At 36.2% G+C, this 20,941-nt stretch overlaps 1 long non-coding RNA gene across 1 annotated transcript in view; it reads left to right on the forward strand.

Annotated features, from left to right (window-relative positions):
* LOC141957085 (uncharacterized) overlaps nt 1-9,533 on the forward strand; it is a 41,962-nt gene extending 32,429 nt beyond the window's left edge. Inside the window, exon 3 of the long non-coding RNA XR_012633061.1 lies at nt 9,426-9,533. This is a non-coding gene — a long non-coding RNA (uncharacterized LOC141957085). The remainder of the gene's footprint in view (nt 1-9,425) is intronic.
* Nucleotides 9,534-20,941: the final 11,408 nt, after the last annotated feature.

A 20,941-nucleotide genomic window follows, 5' to 3' on the forward strand; every position in this document is an offset into this window, starting at 1 on the left:
TCATTCCCTCTGAAGTAATAAATGGCCAATTCATAACAGGGCTGCTTTGAGAACCAGCAATCAATACAGGCACTAAAGTATGGTTTAGACAGACATTCCGGTTCTTATCGGTGTGCACAGAAAACGATAACACAAAAACACTGATATCAGAGTATTATGTGGTTACCTCATCTCTCTTTACTAGGGGACACTGCCCTTCATCAGTGTCACCAACAAATCAATTGGTCACTTAAGAAGATGTCTGTAAGTGCTCATCTTGTCTCTTGCTTGAAATGTATTGCAACCATTTTTCCGTTAAGTTTCACATAAAAAGGATTTGCTGAAGCTGTGCAACTGGGATAAACGAAAGAACCGATTTACTGAAATAGCTTAGAAATGGTTTAATATTGCAGTGGTGTCAACAAAGCAGATTTTTAAAAATTTCCTCCTGACAACAAAGGAAAAATATCCACTCCAAAGCCACGCATAAAGGGAATCTTTTTTTAAAAGTTTTCCCACCTGTCTGAAGGGGAAAACAACATTCATCTGAAGGGCTTTGAGATCTACAAATGAAGTCAGCACCATCAAATGTATTTTTAAAAGTGAAGGGACAACCAATGCTATAAAATAAAAATATCTTCACCTTAGCAAACCTGACAGAAGAGAAAGATTAAAATAAATAGAAAAATAATGAAGCAATGCTTAGTGCTTCCACAGAGTCTCAGTTTTCCTGGATCCATAGCCCTTTTGACTCCTGAAGCAAAATTTCCATTCCTACCATTGCCGGTTTATGATCCACCACAGGTATCTGAAAGGCCTGAATTAATGGCTTCAAAACTGTAACTCCAGAGTGTCATAGGTAAGACTCACTGCATGTGTGAGGGAGAACCAATATTCATGAGAGTGGCTTTCTGCATATCTGTCAGCTAGACCTCAAAGGACTAGAGCAATGGATCACAAAGTCTGAAAGTCCTCAACAGGGACCACTGAAGGATCCAGCTAAAGTGTCAGGCTATCACACTGCTACTCAACTGACAGCTCCCAACTCACCTGGACAGCGAGACTCCAACATACTGTCTTTCTTGCACTCCCAGCACTGGTTTATAGGCTTGAAGAAATAAGCTAACACCTTCTGCCTTCCATATGCACAAGGCTGCACCATATCCCAGATGCACACTTCCCAGTCTACAGTTAATAACTAGATAATTTTGTAGCAGACTGTCTTTAAATCTGTCTCATACACTGATTGACAAAGACACTTTTCCCTTTAAGGGCAGCTTTTCTCCTCCATACTGTTTTACTTGCTGTAAGTGAAAGCTTGAGCTGGTATCACAACTGTAAGTGTTGTTATTGAGTAAGAAGTTAGAAAATAAGTTCAAAAACATGATACTAAAAGAAGCATAGTCAAATCGTAAAATGCTTATTGTCATATATCTATTCAGGATTGCCCACAGAATCTTATCACCACTGCATAACAGTTTTGGTCCAGTACTGAAGACCATGAAGCACAAGCAATAACACAGTAGGTCTACTCGAAGACAACAAAAACAGGCATTGTCGGAGGATAAAATGTCACATCTTGTAAAAGCACAACTGGAGTGCTCATATTAAACTCAAGCATAGACAAAAAGGATGAACTATGATATCAAAACTATAAATATAATGGCTAGCAAGGAAGTTTCCAGAAGTCACCAGGTGTTTAGCCCTTTATGTAAGGAAAACATGCTCTTTTAATGGCACTGTCATTACATAAGATTTCCCACATGCACATAATGTGAGAGAGCCCAGACAACATTTAGCTCTGCAATGTAATACAACCACATTAATGATAATCCATTCATCTCAATCATTTTTCACAGGTATCTTCTGCATCATGGAAAATGTGAACCCTGGTCTGGGGATCTGTTCACCCTGTAAGCATGTCTATACCTAGTTCTTCAGTCCTGATCTCAAGAGCTCACCAGCTACCCAAACACAGAACAACTCTTACTACAGTTCCATATCTTTGGCTCTCAGTCTGTAACCACTATGTCTGCAAAGGCTGTAAAATATTTCAGCACAGGACATGGATTCTATTTGCATGAATGACAAAATTATCTATATCAGGGCAGCTGAAAAGGTGTGGATTATGCTGTGTGACCTCAATAGGGTTCAGTATAAACTATGAAGCTGTTATGGTAGCAGCTGGAAAAATATCTTTAATATCTCAGGAGGGGGCTGATAGGCAGTCTCACAACTGCCCATATCAACCACTCATTTCTAGAAATATGGTGCCATTTAAGACACTACAATAGGCAGTGAGTATTAAAAAAACCCTCTACAGGAAAAGCTGTCTAAACTGCAGCTAAAGAGATAGCACTGTTTTTGTTTCAACTTGGACAGATTCTTCGCTTCCAACAACTTTTTTTTTTTTTTTATTCCATTCATGCTAGCTGAAATTATCTGTGCTCTTAGAGCACTATTTTCCACATCAGACCACAAGCACTATGCCTTAGCAATGGCCATTAGATTTCATTGGTCAAGGTATCATTGAGAGCCCACACATACAATGCTAGGACTGTAAAACAATCCAGTCTAAATGTATCCAGCAAATAGGAAAGGGGAGTTCATATTTATATTTCTCTGGACTTCAGAAGTAGTTTCTCCATTTAGTGGTTATTAAATCAACTTGAATAGCAGTAGAAGTAGAATTAAATACTTAAGATTCTTACACTCACTATAGTTTTAGTTTATATCATTTTCATGTTTGCTCCTAACATCTTTTCTCTACAGTTTCCTCACTACCTGATAGGCAACAACAAAACAAATTAAATAAAGAAATAATTCAATAAAAAGTGAATTTATTTTAGAAAAAAGAGAAAGGTTTTAATCTTCTTAAATTAGTCCTTTGATGTGGATAATTTTCAAGACTGGATCTAATATTATAAATTGAAGGATCATGTGAAGTTTTGTCCTTAGACTAATCAAGGTCCAGTGAATCTTCTGAAGAAAATGAAGTGCTAATAATAGGAGAGAGTGCAAAGCTATTATGTATCAAGGGCCAAAGCCTCCAGTGTAATGAAATAAGCAGAGCATGTCTGCAAACTTAGGCAAGGTAAAGGCAAACATTTCTATTGCACATTTCTTTAAAAGAAGATAAAGAGCACTGAATCAATAAATCACTGGAAAGATTCTTATTTTGTACAAGCTGAAGGTCAGTACAGGTCATTCCCACTAAAGCAGACAGAGTTTGTTAATTTAATCCAGCAGATTTGGCAGGGAAACCAAACAGGGATTTAATCAGCAGCAGAAGGTGGTGAACATCTCTGAAAATTTAATAATCATTGTGCCAGACAGTAAACATCATTATGGAAAGTAAAAAAGGAAAGAAAAAAAGTGTCCCCTTTTCATGCTGTTCATTAACTTCTTCAAACAGGTAATAAATGATTTAAAACAACAGCCTCTGGAAAACAGAAACACCACATATAAGAGCAGCCAGTCAATAGTTTAGCACATTTATGATGACATTAAACTTCTCTTAAATATAGCTCCTCCTTCTCCTGTATTGTAATTCTTTCTTTAAAAGCTGCCTCATGAAGTAATACTGCTATTGCTCTAATAAAAAAGAGATTAATTTACTCTTTGCTTTTTTCAGTTCACAGAAAGACAAGAAAATCAAATGTTTCCAAATACATTCCCCTATATTTTGCAACAATTGCCCAGGATGGGATACTGACATGTCAAGCTCTTCAGAACTGCTAGTATTTTGTCTATTTGGGGTTTGGATTATCTTTTCGTTTTCACAGTACAGTATTTGCAATAATGCCATCAGCATTTTATTTCAGCGATGAAGTTATTTCTACCACAAAACACTTCTTTAAATCAGTCTTTCTGTTTCACCTACATCTAATTAAATGGCTTTCTTCGCCATATATTTATTATATACTCATATTGTAAGAGGATAAATTCTGTCCTTAATCAGCAGAAATTCAGGTAAGCTGATGTGCTAAAATAGTTCATGTCTTCCACTGACATAAGACTTAATCCTTGTGGTTTACAAAGGAAAGTCATAAAAAGGACATTTATATTCTAAATTAAAATAAATCCTTTGCTGAAGTCACACAGATGATTCTGTACCCAGTAAAGTTACGTTAATCTGTAGAGACCTCATATTCACACTACTTAAATTTCAGACTTCTGCAAATAAAAAGAGAAAAAAATGTGTATCTGAAAGTTTTTTGAGACAATCTTCTGTTCATACTGGAAAACTCGGTAGTTCAGAATTCCAAGCTTATATATCTATGGAGGAAAGTTAATTATTTCTCAATTTCTCCATGAAATGACATTTCAGAATTTGCATAATATTCATTATAACCAAATTTCAAGCAATCTTTGATCAAAACCTCAATCTTCCATTTTTAGGAAAAAGAACACTTTTTTGATGATAAAAACATGCCCACCAAATAACCTTTTCTGAATCAAGGAGACATCCAGCCACAAACTAAAATATGCATGTTCTTCACCTCAGTTAAAATGAATGTGAGACTAGTAAAGTAAATAAGACATTTGTATCCATCATTTTACATTTACATTGATAGGGTAAGAAAACAGAAATTGTGAATGGATTCTCCTGGCTTGATCTCACACTTCTGTTGGTTAAAAGGAAGCCAGGCAAAGACAATTTGGAGTTAAAATTCAAGCACTCTGTTAATTTAGTGCTTATTTTCATCTGAATAACAGAAATAGTTATGCTGCTAGTGACAAGAAATAAAACATGCTGAAATCATCTTTGATGATGCTCAAGGTGTAAATTGCCCCTTTCATCTGAAACAATTTAAAGTACCGCATATTGCTGCTTCAACAGAGAAATGTGATTTCTGTTCAAGCCATTGACAGTATCCAACGAGCACACAGCATACATGAAATACTACTGACATAGCCAAGGATGTGGGGACAAATTTCAAAGCATTATTAATTCCTGCAAACAGGACCTCCATTTCTTTAATCAATTCACTTGCGGGAACCACACTCAGCATAGTGCTCTCATGCAGTGTAACTTTATCTACGGGGGCTGAGGCAGACTGGGGGAATTGCAGCATTCACAGAGACTGGGAATGTTGCTGAGGTATTGCACCGTTTGCTTACATTTTTTCGTGCTATATTCCACAAAGAACCTGAAGCAGATCCATTGCTGGTGGTGTGTGGAGAGGGCCATATCAGAGACAGAAAGCATCTCAAAGATGCCATTGTCAGAGTGGATCTCCCACAAATTATTTGTAGGATACATCTACATTACTGTTTCTGTTCAGATCAGAAAAGTACTTTTGAACTGAATCTCCTGACCATTCCCACTTACTGCTCTCCCTGTCACATCTGAGGGTGGTTTTGGACCACATCAGCTAGGGCATTAGGGCTGTTAATGAGGTCCAGTGCACAGTACCGAGCAAGGCAACAGCAAAACCCTTAAACTCTACATTCCATCTGTCATGTCCTCTGCACCAACTGTTTTGCCCTGCAGATCTACTCCTACTTTGTTTCAACACTTGCACACAGGGATGCAGCCAGACTGCTTTGATCTATCTGAGGTGGACTGGGACAGTAATCCGTGGTTTCCTTCACAAATTCCGAAACTAACTTGCAATAGTTATTCTGTGCAAAAGGCGTTTCATTCATTTGGATGGATGTATTTTATTTACCATAGTAATTCCTTCAGTATAAACACAGTGTTAGAAAACTGTGATTTTCTAAAAAAATGAGACATCCAAAACCTATCAGATTTCATTGGATGCTGGGCACCTAACTTCGGTGAAGAAAATCTTGAAGTTTGTCATGTGGCAAGTTCACTAAAATGCCTTTTATTAACATTTTTACTGCAAAAGAAAAATGTATGCAGGCAAAAAATGCTTTACTAGCAAACCCACTACTTGCTAGAAATTCTTGGTAATTTGATACACCATGCTATTCACAGCTTCCCCTTAACAGTGGTAATTGAGTTAGGCCTTTCTATTACAAAATGCAAAAGCAACTACAGACTTGGCTCCAAGAGTAACTCCTGTTAGTATGAACAGTTTAAGATGTATGGCATTGCAAAAACAGTATCTGTCAGGGTAGACAGCACCCACTAGGCATTTTCAGTTCTATCTCTATGTAAACATTTGTCAATTCAGTGTTGTACTTCACTCTATTTGCTGAGAAAACCTTCCAGATAAAAATGGATACTTCAAATTTTCAATACAGATTTTGACTTAGAAAGTCTTAAAAGATCATGTATAAGATTATTACCTAATCACTCAGAGGTGAAACAGAAGAACAAGTCTCAAATTTTGCAGAAATGATAAATGTTTGCTGCTTCAATTAATTATTTTTTTTCAGATCTGATAGTGCCCTCTTTGTCATAAGAAATTATTTTAGACATTTCAGTTCATTGGCTAAATTTCACAAAATTCCAAAGCTACATTTTGTTCCTGAAGTAAAATATTGCAAAAATAAAGCTAACTTTTTAAACTATTTTAGAGATGATTCATATCTGATAAGCTGTGAAAAACTGGAAAGTTACAAAGGAAAAAAGGGGGATGTAATGAATTTAACAGAAATGCCACATGGTTCTTTTTTAATGATGTTGATATTTTAATCCTCGAACAAATGTTTGCAAGGTTCCAAATGTTGGCTGGGAAATAAAAACCTGCTAATTATTTTGCTTCAAAAAAAATACCTTTCATCCTTCAATAGATCTTTTTAAAATCTATTTATATCATCTGAACATTATAAATCATAGATTTTTAAAAATACTGTGATCATAAACATACCTGAGATGTAGATCACAGCCAATAAAATGATCTATTAATTTTATTTTGTGGGATACAGTTCTTTTATAGCATTCTGAACTTTTATATATTTTTTCCCAGTAAGTTTTGCTGAAGAGTTCTAAGGTTTTGCTCATGAAAATGAGTTTGAGTACTGGATAACCTCTGCATCTAACAGCACACAGCATAGCAAGAGGCTAACACAGTCTATGGGGATTAAAAGCTCAATGGAAAAAGATCATCTTAGTGAGTTTAAAAATCATATCCCTTAGAAAACAGGTACATAAAAGCAGTGGCTGTGCAAACTCTTACTTCATCTCTTGGAAAGAATGCCTTCAGAGATACTCTATCAGCTCTGAGCCTCTCCTGTTTGTTTTCTGGAGAGAGAATGATTTACTGATTTTGGTACATAGTACTTAGAGATGAGTGAAAAGAAAAATCTGTGGAATTGGTTATACTTCTGTTCTACAAAACCCAGAAAAACTATACTGTAAAAATTATTTGTTTGCCCTTTCTCCTTCTTTGAATAAATAATAAGAGGCTGCGATCCTGCTTCAACTTCCAAAAACAGAACAAGAGCAATCTCAGAATCAGGATCTTAGACAGGGAAAAATTCAGACCAATTATCCTTATCTTCATTATTTTAGAGAACTGAAAATTTTGCCAGGATATTATACAGTGCAAAGAAATATAGAGATGATGCCCCAAATTTCAGACAAAGGGGAAGAAGGATGTCAAGTTGAATTTTCAGCTATCTTGATGAAGGCTATGCACGTTCTGTGGAAGAACCTGTTTAAATACATTTCAAAATTTGTTTTAAAGAGGTGACATGGCAGGTACAGATTTTGAGAAGAAGTTAGCCCTAGCAGAAGACCCTGTAGAACAGGTCCTCCTGCCAGTTTAAACCATCTCAGCAAAAACAGGGGATGAGTCAAGGAATACCTTTTCTATAGATTTTCTTTAACTTTTTTCCTGGACTCTTAACTCTGTGGGTGGGGGTGGACTTTTCCTAGAGGTGTGTGTATAAAAAGGCAGTGACAAGGTGATCTATACAGCATCTTGCTCCATCAGTAGGAATTTAAAGTCTTCCGTGTGACCAGTAGCTTGTGTCTTTGGAATGGTGCTGTTTGCCTCTTGCTGTCTTCAAGATTCTTCGGTCTTACCTTCTTGAATAGTGCGTAATAAAATTTACTAATAAAAAGAAGCAAGAACTTTGAAAAAGCAAAGTTAAGCTTACATGTGAAGATAAACAAGAAAAACTCTGCCTGAAATACACCTGAGAGAACCAGGCACAACAAATATCTTGTTAATCTTGGTTATACAACTAAACCTGCTGAAAACAGGCAAACACTTGCAAGGTACTTTTTTCAAGTTGTTACAATGAGCAGTACCACTTCCCACTATTTAGTTGTTTCCAAAGATTTAGATATGACCTTCCTAGTAAGGTAAGGCAACACGGCCTATGTGTCATATATGAACTATGGAGTGAGCTAGAATAATGTCCACCTGCCCTCATAGATCTCATAGAGTTCCCTAATGACTGATAAAATCAAATCTTTCCTCTGTTTCTGTCTAAAGGAAACGATGAAGTACTGAGATCAGTTAGCCTTTCATGGTAGATTGTCCACTCTAGAATTTAGTCTATAGGCTTAATCATGTGAATAAAAATGCAGCCTTCAAAGGTTTTGAAAAAGATTTTAGCTTCTCACATAATGTGATGTTAAGGTACAGATAAGTACTGTGTGGAAGCCCCATTAAGACAATACATAATTTAGATTTTGCATATATCCTTAGCTGTTTTACAGAACACTGAATTCAATTTAATCCCAAACATGAAAAGCATGAATTAATTAAACAATATATTATATTAACACAGATATTTCTGATTCTACTTCTTAGCCTTTTATGGTAGAGTAAGCATTTCCCTGAATTAATGTACACTGTTAATAACAGTATTTCAAGGAAATGTATTTAAAGATGTAACAGTTTATTTGAAGCAGCCAAGTAAAATGAACAGCTATTCAAATATCTTCTAAAGGCTGTACTAAACATGTGGATTGTGTCCCCCTTTCCACTGTGGAAGTTGAAGCAAAATACAGGATTGGTTCAGGAACCGGGCAAAATTACTTCCAAGTTGTGAAACATCTTTCTTGATCCTGCTTATTTTATCACTTTGAATGAAACATTGACTGAGAACCTGCTCAATGTCTGTGAAATTGAGACCTCCCCACAATTACCTTCCAATACTACCAGCAGGATTCACAAACGGTATACAGAATTTCTCAAGATTATCAGTGCGTGACTCTAAATAAGTTTCTGCTTTCAGTACACAAGAAGTCTGAATTCAGAAGGTATTACCTTACTCCTAAATATGTCAAATCCAGTGAAGTTGCAGTTTCAATCTTTAATACAATTTAGCTGTGCAGAAACAACTGCTAAAATGGCAGTACTCAGTGATACAAATTTTACACTGCAGAGTTTCTCAAATTTTGGCCCGTTTTACTGGCAGCAAAGTGACTATACACTGGATAAAAGGGAAGTGAGATGATAATATATGTTGCAAAAAATATTCACTGGTCATGTTAAATCCAGCTGGGACATATAGAGCTCCTTGGAAGAGGTATGATATACAACTTTTACACCTAAACATCTCTGTTTTATTAGAAACATTTGCACTATAACAGAAGGAAATTGAAAGGAAAGAACAACCATGAATACATGAACAAGAAGAAATGGATCCACCGAAGAAACAGATGTTATGAAGAAAGTATAGAAACAAAATGAAGGAGGCCACAAAAACTCTGGTTATTGCACTCTGTAAGTGACTACATTTATGAACACAGTCTTTATTATGAAAGGCATTTATGTGCCAATCATTATTCTGAGCTGTGCCTACATGAAAAACAAATCTCTATTGAATACAATCGTTGGAGTTCAATGTGCACCCACTTCTGCCTGCTTTGCCATTGGGTCCTAGATCCTACAAGGTCCTTTACTCCAATGTCCTTTATAATACTGTGCCACTGAAAAACTTGCCTTTTTCTCATAACCTGTCTTTGATTTCTGATTGCTTTCCTATGTTATTGCTCTGATTAATCATTTTAAATGACCAGTCACCATTTGCTAGTGCAGAAAACCAGCTCATTTAACCAACTGTTAGCATGCTGATTCCTCTTTTCATTTTCTACCCAGTTTACTGCCATATACAATATTTAATGAAGCTCAGCATTCCTTGATTGATATCTTTTCAATTTCCTTTCAACTTAACAAGCGGCACTTCAAAGCCTTCCTTTGAACCTGGAAAGTGGCTACACCCAAACCTTTTTGTATACCTTAGGAGAGAGCTATAAAACACACTCTCCTTGCAGAAGGCTTTCTTCTTTGCTTGTGCTGTGAAAAACTCTTCTCTATGTCTATCATCTGTTATATTAATTGTGCTCCCTACCTTCCTCTGAAGCATTGTTTATTTCAGGCTTAATTTATCTACTTATTTAATTTACACCTGTTGTATATGCAATTATGACTATATTCTTGTTTCTAGATCCTTTGGTGGCTATTGTTACACTTTGTTCAGTTACACTGTAGTCAGCTGGAAATGCTTGTACATGGCATAACTCTCTCTGAAGATGTATTTGCTTCATCCTTCTCATCTAAAATAAAAGTTATTCCAATAACAAGAAAATGGGATACAATATGAATATGGTTATGTCTTATAGAGATACTTTGAAATGTTCTGAACAAATTCAGAACATTTTATGGAAGAGGTCAATATGGAAGCACATCCACTATCTGTTTTGAATAAAAGAGTGATCCAGTTTTCTGCACCCACCTGCACAGCTCAGGTGTGTGAGCAGTGGGAAAAATTTCTGTTTCTGAACAGCAGTTTCACAGAGAGACCTAACAGGAGAAAATCTCAGCTGTAGTTCTTTCTCTAGTGTTTCCTACCAGCTGTCTTCAATAACTCCCACACGTGCTGTATTATAAACCCAAGGGATGTGACAGCCCTCATTTCCTATAGAAGCAACTTAAGGATCTCGAGAGGCTCTTGAATTCCATTCCAGCATCTGACTTACTTTGCAGCTTGGGAGCACTGGGTGTCAATGCATATGTCCTTTCCTGTGGATTCTTACTGAATACTAATGAGAGTAGGCTTGAAACTGAAAACTGAAGAGAGGTAGGCATCCTGCAGAACTGACATTAGAATTATCTCCACTTACCTATATGGTTTTAGCAACAGGTTAGCGGTTAGCACAAGATGTATCTATCTCAATCCGCTTGAATTATAAGACGATTTCTTTTTAAAAGATAAGATAAAAAACCAACACTAGCTTTGGTCTTGCAAGAGCATGCTTCAATCCAATGCTGTTTTTTTTAAACTATTTAATAAGTGAACAGAAACTAGAGGTTTTCTGAACCTAACACAAATTTCATGTGTTCAATTTAGCTTTCCCCCTGAAGCTTTTCATCATGCACCACACAGAAAACAGAATAAGCAAAGACAAGAGCATCCCTGAACAGGAGTCAAGCGATTTGTCATACAGACCAAAGAGGATTATTTGAAATAAGTCAGAATCTGAAAAAAGTGTTGGGGTGTGTGTGTTATTCATATGTTTATACAGGTTATCACCTTGTTCAGTATTCTAGAGGTTCTCAGAGATGTCCATTTCTAAAAGTCCCACAAACTGAAAAAGCTTGATTTCCTATGAAAGCAGCGTTGTTATGATAGACTCATGATAAGATCACGGTGCACTGTAAATTATCACTCATCAGGTTTCATGACTTCTGTTTCTGCCATGACTGAGTGTATTTGTGAATATTCTTTTTCAGTTCAATTTAAATTTTCTCATCCAATTACAATATAATCATTCTTTCTCTTTCAAAAAACATATTACTTGTTTTCTAGCATAAACTTCATGAATGACAATTGAAGGATATAAAATGCTATAACAATTTTATGCTATTGCTTGCTGTGATTTCATTGGGCCTACAGCTTCTTTACAGCTTTTTTCTTACTTATAGTCCATACTTCCTTCAGACTGCTTAGTACAAGGTAATGGAAAATTTGCCTGGATGATGCCAAATTTTCCTGATGTAAAGAAATTGTTTTACACCCTCCTCTGACCAAGATTCAAATCTTCATATATCTCCAGGACCTGATCACAGTCTCCATTGTGGGCTGACACATTCCCTCTATGACCTCTATTTTCTTTAATGTAACCTTTAGGAACAGCCTAGTTTTATGCAACCACCATTAAAATCTCATCCTCTTTTCAGACAACCTAGTTATAATTGACTCTTTATTAGTTTTTCTTTTTTCTGACTCTTTTTCCTTAGTACTCCCTCCATTTGTTGATATTCATCTAATCACTCTCATTAGAAATATATTCATCATTTAATTTTGGACCCTTGTCCAAGATTCAGTCTCATCTATCAGTCCCTACCTCATATGAAAATTGAAAGCCTTGTTAAAGGCATGAAGTTTATTATTTGATATCACATATCTTTTATCCATATATTAGATTAAAAGTTTGATTCCGGTTTAACTAGAAGCTTTTGAAAGTCTTGCTACCAAAGAGATACAAGATATATATGGTGATACTGTGAAGTTGAGGTGAGATTTCTAATGGTGTTGAGGCTGAGATCTTGAATGGTTTTGCTCTTGATTTCTGAAGGCTACAAACTTTAGATAGCCACAACACAATCCTGCTCAATAACCCCTTTTCTTGCCATGGCAGAGAGAATTCTTTATTTTCCCAGCACAATGGGGACCTTCAAAAATACAGTGGAACACAGAAACTAGCTAAGGACTTGGAAGTCAAATGTAGCAAAGGACAGCCCAGATTTAGTGTACAGACATGACTAACATGGTACAACTGAGCTCAGTGAATTTTGAAACAGTACATGAGCAACTCATGTCTTCAGTCAGAAGAGAAAATACCTTTGATCTATGAACATGTCAAAGACAGGCTGACAGGTAGAGTTATATTGCAGGAGGAAAAATAAAGCAAAGTAGATTTTTAACTGTGGGAGGAAAGAAGTCCACTGCATCAGTTTCCACACTGTTATCAGTTGTTCCACTGCACTAATTGTTAGCGTCCTACTATTATTGAATTAACTCCTCAGAGATAACCATGGTACACAGGAGAGCTGAATGCTGTGGCCCTAATTCTGCTGTGTTAAGGGTCTATAGTATTACTGTGCACACAGGACTCCACATGTCTGAATAAGAGAAGGCCTCATTGACCTTAAAAGTAAAGTTTTATTCCAGTTCTGTTCCCAGTACTGTACAAAGATATCAAAAAGATACACAGTAGATGATTGTGGATATGCCTAGCTGAAGCATATCCACAAGAGCCATGTTAACTGATTTCCAGACTTTCAATAGTGTGTTGTAATACCTGTCTACAAGAACAGATTTTATATAATGGGACAAACTCCACATGTTTCTAGAGAGGATGAATTTCTGTTTGTCTAGTAGTCCAACGAGAAAAAAAATGGTGAGTAATGGTATGCGTAGAAGCTTGAGAGCATGTGATAGAGCCTGTAACAGTTACCATAACACAGTGAACTAGGGATGCTGGAGCAGCACTTGGTCTTGAAGTGGGGAAAGAAGCTGAAAAGACAATATATTGAGAAGAGTGACCCGAAATGGCCTGGGAACTAAAGATCTCAGAAGACAGCAGATGGCATGAGAGAGACTGAAACTTAGTAACTGACAAATGAGGAGGAAATGTTTTCATAACAGTATTTAATTGAAAGTCTGTTCAAACAGAATCCAGAAAGCTTTCAGAGTCATTATGGTTTCTCTAGCATTTCTACATCCATTAAATGAACACCTAAATGTTTGAATAGTAGCACTCAAAAAACTAGTAGCAGGTAGTAGAGAGCCTCAGAATCCTTTATCTTGTTCCATTTCACTCCTTCGGACAAAAGAACTCTTACCATCTACAACAATAAAACTCAAGTCAAAAATTTAATGTGATAAATACATTAGTTTTGTAGTGAAATCTCAGGCAGGCTAGCATGACCTTGATTTTGAATGAAATCCTGAGAGCAAATTGCACCGGCACAGGATCCAAACTCTCCATGGACCACACTACGATAAAGATAAGATAATCCTCTAGATGAGCAGTAATGCCAACCATATAGAAGTCAAGGTGTTTTCTGGGTCCAAATCAGAGAAATCCCATCTGCAGAGAAATCCCAAATATTTGCTGCATTCCTTTTCCAAAATAAAAAATGGAAGAACCCACAAAAATGTCTCCTTTTGAAATGGTGGAACTATGGTGGAGATAATCCGTGGATAGACTTAAAGAGGAGAAAGGAATAGGAATATAGGAATGCAGCAGACAGAACAATCTGTAGCCAGAAGATAGTATCTGAAAGGAGTAATTGACTTTAACTACAGAAAGAAAAGGCATTCCTGGATTCCAGGTAGGGTGGGACAATGACAATTGCACAATGTGTATATTTAAAAGGATGTTGTGAAATCCAAGGCAAACACTGAAGAGGTTGTTTAATAAATCAAAAGGGAGCTGTTCCATACAGCTGCACAATAGCAAATATAAAACTTCTAGCTACAGACAAGAAAAATGGTTGTGCAACAACTCGATAATATTAATAGCCTGATAACTTTTAAAAATTAAAACTTGAAGCTAAATGAAAAGTTATATAAAAATCCTGCCTGAATTTACTAAAGATAAATCATTCCAGATCCCTTCTTCAGTAAGATAACTGATTTTTAAGTCAAATTAAATATAAACAAAGTTGACTCCAACAAATTTTCATGTGTTCACTCTATGAGAAATCACTATTTAAAATGAAGACAGAGAATCAGCTACAAGAATTGAAGGTAGGTAAGAAACAGACTGAAAATAAAATAATGAGTTGTTCTGAAAAGAACAGTTGTCAGTGTAGTGGAGTTCTTTAATAAACAGTCACCATTAATGACCAGAACATGGTGACATTTTCTAATGTACAGTAATTGATAACACGATAACTCTGGATGACTGGAAACTTACACAGGAAGAAATTATGTGCTAGGAAACAAATATAATTTATATAGAACAAGGGGCAAGGACCCACAGTGAGGACATAACAAGTATTTCTGCTATAACCTGAGAGCTCATCAGTACAGAAATACTAACATGGAAGAAAAAGAACAAGAGTGTCTTAAACTGTTGGTCAATTTTAGACTAGGATTTGCCTCCCGGTGTAATGCCTCCATGGAAAGCACAAATAAGATCCTAGGTTATATCAGATGGAGTCAGCATTCCTGTGGGAATATGGAAAATTACTGCTATTGTACAAGGTGTCACTGAGAACTTATCTAGGTAGACATCATTCTTTTCACAAAATATGAATTCAAAATGAAATGATACTGAGATGATTAAAACACTAGAGAAACCAGTACTACTAGAGAACACTATAAGAATTTGGCCTGTTTAGCTTAGCAAAATGAAAGTGAAGAGTGGGTAAGATGGGTCTCTACATCAGAAGTATAAACACCAGAGAAAAGAATAATTAATGAGGACAAAAGACAACACATGCACTGAAATAAATGGGTAAAAAGTGGTTATAAATAAATTTAGTTAAGAAATTAGGACATATGGGGGATGTATTGTACCCATATTATCTAACGGTCATTATGTCCACAAACAGAATTTTATCTCCATAAAGACAACAGGCTAAACCCTTAAGATACAGAAAGGAAGTATTTACATTTGAAACAAAGACTTACACACATGGGGTTTCAAGAAACATATGTTTTAAAAATTCTGACGCTTAACTTCAGGCTCCTCTAATTCTTAGACCCAGTTAGAACTCACCAGCAAGTCCTCTGCTTTCTTAGTATTTGCACCTAAAAGATACTACTGTGCTGAGACAGGAAAATTACTTGCAAACTTTGTGGAATTAAGATTCAATTTCTATTCCATTTGCAGAGAACTTTGTGGACCTGCTGGCCAAAAATACCTTTATCATCCCTTGAGTGTTAAACAAAGCAATTTCTTTAACCTAATGGATAAAGTGTCTGTCATATATTTCAAAAATGTTGTGTTCACATCCTGCTGGATTTGTATTTTCATTAAAAATTCTTTGTGTATTTCTTTCTTTCAGTGTCAAAGGGTTGTCAACATAGCCATTTATTATTTATTATTTTCAGCCTTCCTCTTTTTTATCTTTGTTTTTTTAATCAAAACAAACAAATTGTGTCAACACAAGAAAAAAGTACTAAACATGAGAACAAATGAAAATATTCTCTCAGTGATTGGATGCCGTATATTAAACACAGTAGTCCCTCTGCACGGATTAATAGGACACACACTAAAACAAACAAAACCAGACAGCAGTTAAAGTCAGAGAGAAAAATATGCAGAGTAAAGAGGGGAAGGAAATAAAGAAAAGGGAAGGAGACATGTGGATTTAACTCCAGCTGTTTGCTTACATCTCCAACTATGAAATCCATTGAACTGATTCAAAGGATCTCAGACTCCTTAGCAATTGCTGTTGATTCAATATTCTTCCTTGTAACATCCCACAGCCACCAAAATCTAAACAACTATTTGTTCTACACTGTATAGAGACACCATTTATTAAGGTCAACAAGGTGTATTATAATTACACCATTATCACACCAGAACTTTGGAAGACAGAGCATGAAGAAAAACCTACATAATGTTTCTTTTCCTACGCCTTCAACATCAGTCAGTTGGTTCAGCTTATATTTCATAAGGCCCCTGAAGTGGCTGGGACATTAAAATATTATTTCTATTAAAACTGAATGAGATATATATGATGGCCAAAGATTGCTCTTTAATATCCCATGTTGCTCTTTTTCAAAGTGATCAAGATGTTTCTTCCCAATTCTCATTACATTTTTTTAACATTATGTCTGTCTCAGTATACATATGAACATGTACCTGTGTGTGTATAAATAATCCATATATATTTTTTTTACAAAACATAAAAATATTTTTTTATAAATATATTTGTATAATTTCATAATTCTTGTCTGTGTGAACTTTGGTGTGTCAGTGGAAACTAACACCATGTAGTTGGCAGTCTCTGTATATATAGTAACACTTTCAGTAAGGAGAAGATTTGGGTATTTCAATGGCATAAATATTTTGGGGCTTTATTCTGATGTAAGTGATATATCTAAATATATTGCCTTATTTCAGTACATGCTAGTCTTCTTGGCAGCTCAAGATAGGTGAAATCCAGGCCTCAGTTACTAACCAAGAGATATTTCTGGAGGTGTATATATACATGTGTGGCAGCCAGTCTTTTCTCAACCTTTCCCTTCAATTTTTAACTTGAGACTTCTTCCACATGGGATGAAGACTAAACTGATGTTGATACAGTAACCTACCCTTTATCTGACAGGTCCAATGAATGAATACTGCAGATCAACTGACTTCTGAATTCCAGAATCACAGTATAAATAATGGAAATCAAGAATGTAGGCAATGCATTTGTGATTGGTAAAAAGTAGACATTTTATGGCCTGGTTCATTATAAATATGACACCACTACAGCTTTAGAAGCCAAATACTTTCAGACAAGCAGATAAGGGTAAGAAGGCAGTTTCCATTTTTAAGGGTATTCCTGATTTTCTGAAATTAGTGTCAAGGTAGGAATCTTCCTGAGACCTTACTTAAGCTTGGTAGAAATAATTTCCATCTTTCTTTTCTCAGAGAGTCTGAGAGGAAAGACTGTCATTTAACCAATTCTCAGTTAGTGTTTGGTGTAATAAAGGCATTGATTTAGCTGTTTACATTTCTTAGCATTAATACCCTAGATATTTCAATGTCATTTGCTAAACCTCAAATTTGTATCTATCCCATAACAAAGAATTTTCTGAAACATTTGCACAAATGTTATGTACACAGTTCTCAATGCTTTCTCATCATCTGGAAACAAGTCTTCATGCATTTTAGAACAAGCATATCCTCTGCGTTAAACTTCTGTTCATTTGTTGCATGTGTGATACAGAACACAACAGCTGTATTACCCTGGGTTGTCCTTACTAGCACTGCCAGCAGGATCTAGAAGAGTATCAAGGATTGTCCCTCTTTAATAAGAAAGATTCTCATCTAATATCTATTATTTGCTTTAATGAGGGGTTAGTATATAAAAATTTAATCTGATTCTTAAAGGGGGCATTGAATCCCTTTCCTTCAAGGGTTAGGAAAAAAAATCCCAAGCAACCGTATCTTTTTTCAGTGTCCAGGAGCAATGCTACCAAGCATTCCTTCAAGCACAATTACAATTATATTTTTGAGTTGTCTGCCCCTTGCCAAGACTGAATAAATCTGACCTGATTTACGTGTCTAATTAGAGTAATAAGAGGTTTGGGGGTTTTTTTCAGCTTACAAGCCAAGAGCTCTGGCAAGAACCTTTGTCACAATAGATCAAGTAAATTGAGCAGCAATTTGTGCCATTCACAGGTACCTTCCAAACTTCTGTAATGAAGGTTCTTCAACTTTCTTAATTGTTCCAACTCTGTAGTAAATTTTGCTTTTACTTACCAAAATGTCTTTGTCTGTGGAGGACTGTCATGTGCTATGGCTAATTCTAGCCAATGGGTTGATTTTTTGTATTAGCATTCACTCAGCATTGGTGTTTTCACCAATATCATTCTTCCTTAATTTAATTTTAACATTTTTCTTTAAAAAAAAAAAAGAATATAGGAGGTTCATAAGAGGAGATTCACAATATCTGTCCCTATCTACAAAGTAATGCTAAATGTTTTGAATACACGGGGACCTCCATAAATAATTCAAAGACTGAACAATGTTTGTGTTTTATGGTTGCAAAGAAGCTGAATTAAAGGCTTTTGGGGTGGGGGGATGGGCGTGGGAGTTGCAAAATAAAAGTTGAAAGCTACTGTCACACTCAGCTCTTTGACTTAGACATGGTGACAGGCCAAATCCCCAAACAGTCTTATTTGAGGATAAGAGACAGCTACTGTTGCTTGACTCTACTCCACTCCAACTGATCCTAAAGTCAAGTAGACCAGATGAAAAAGTCTTGAGGAAACTTGCTCTATCCCACGTATTTAGTGGTGAGATATCTCGATGACCTGCTGCCTTTAGGATGGTTGTTCACTGGTCTGACTTCTGTATTTAATAGCCTGCATACTAGCTCTTGCAGCTTACCAGGAAAGCACCCATGTTTCTTAAACATGGGAAAGCACCCATGACTTTGTGTATAGATGGTCCCAAGGAAGCTGCTTCACATAGATTCTTTTTACTCTCAGAGATTATAGACCCCCAAATTCTCAGCTTCATCTGGACTCTCCCTATAATACTATGTGAGTATTAAAGGTTAAAGCACAAAAGAAGCTAGTTTGTAAAGATAAAGTTCACACAGTTAATTACAAACTTGTGAACTGTATTGCAAATAGTTAATACATTAAAAAATGCATACCTAAATTTTAACAGCAAAGTGGTTTCTTCTTAGGTGCTCAAGAAGTAATAATCAACCAAAAACTCTTGTTGCACAAGCTAAGGGTGCAGATTTCATCAAATTACTCCATCTGCTGGGTGATTCCCTCCAATCCTGGATGATTTCTCTTAGACTGTGTATTCCTGTCCCTTTTTAATGCAAATGAAAATTCAAAGCTTGATCAGTGTCCTTTCAAAGCAAATGAAATATTCAGGGTTTGCCTTTGATATTCAAAGCACTTCCCAGAATCACGACTCCCTCTTTTCTCTCTCCATTTCCAGTTTAAGAAGAACTTTATATTGCAATTTTAACATATTCTTTCTTCCACAGAAGGCACAAGACAAATGTTTTAACGCTTTCTTGACTTTACTAGCCTTCCTATGTTGCACCTCATGAAAAGTATAAATATACAACAGTTTGGCTAAGCTTATGATTTCTGGTGTATTGCTGTTGTTCTATGGAGACCATTCATGACACGTTAGAAATACATATGTCTGACTTTGTAACAGATTACTCAGACTTTGTGGCTGCCTCCCACCCTTTATGCATCCTAACCCTCCTACTGAACAGTCTTCCTTGGACCTAAACTCAACTGTTCTAAACAAGATACTGTAGCAATTCTACTTATGTTCATAAGTCAGAGTCTTCCTGTATCTTGCATTCAGTCATGGTTATCAGTTTTTATATAGGGCTGCCCCATACACCCCCTTTTCGAGATTTGTCCACAGGCACAAAACTTTCTGTACAGCCTTCTCTCAGTCATGCTTTTTGTATCCTTTTCTGAATATCAGCACTACTGTCCATCTGCAACCATGTTCCTCAGTTTTTGATGTTAGTTCTCCGAGATGACATCTCGTATCCAGATGTCTCCTTCAAGGTTCCCATTTAGGGATAATATTGATCCTGTGGAATCTACATCCACTGATCTTCATTGTGTCTTTCCTTCAGTAAGTTGCCTTCAGTTCTTGCCTCTGAAGCATCATCATCATTCTTTCTAGCCCATGTATTCAAAGAACAGAGCAATCCTTCCTCCAAAGTCCCCTCCAGCTGGGCATGTTCTGGTTCCTGGGTTTATTGTCTATTAATCCTTCTGCACAGGCTAATTCTGATCCTCCTTTATCCTTCATAATCATTCATGTACTGACAGAAACCGAAAGTAGGAAGTCTGCCTCACATCCTCAGCTACCAAACCACTTTCTCAGTCATGACAGACAGTTCCAAAACAGACAGCAAACCAATCATACACACACAGATTCGCTCTCTTCTTAGGAACAAAACTCACTCTGCTTGCATTCCAAGTACGTTCCAGGCAAGCAAGCTCTTGGTCTTTTTTTCTACTCTCTTTTCTGTCTTCTGTGCACAATAAACCATGAGTAGACTGCCAGAAATGTGAACACTGGCCTACTAATAAACACGTGTTTGGAGATATAGTTACCTTGTTTAACAGAAGGTACCCTCAGCACAGACTCAGCAAACACATTGTGAACTTTTTTTGCATTGGAACCATCTATTATGGCACATCAGTATGTCTGTATTTAACCTGATTGCATTTCTGTTTTATTCGTGATGCTGAGCTACTGCATGAGTAAATAAAAACATACCTCTAAAGAATCAATTGTGAAAACTGGAAAGTACTATTTCCTATATTAAATAATAACAATGTACTTTCATGTAGAAGACATTTATGTGAAGACTTCGAAGGGATGTAGCTCTAATATCAAGGCTTTTGT

The sequence above is a fragment of the Athene noctua genome, chromosome 2 (assembly GCF_965140245.1).
Source record: "Athene noctua chromosome 2, bAthNoc1.hap1.1, whole genome shotgun sequence".
Classification (NCBI taxonomy): Eukaryota; Metazoa; Chordata; class Aves; order Strigiformes; family Strigidae; genus Athene; species Athene noctua.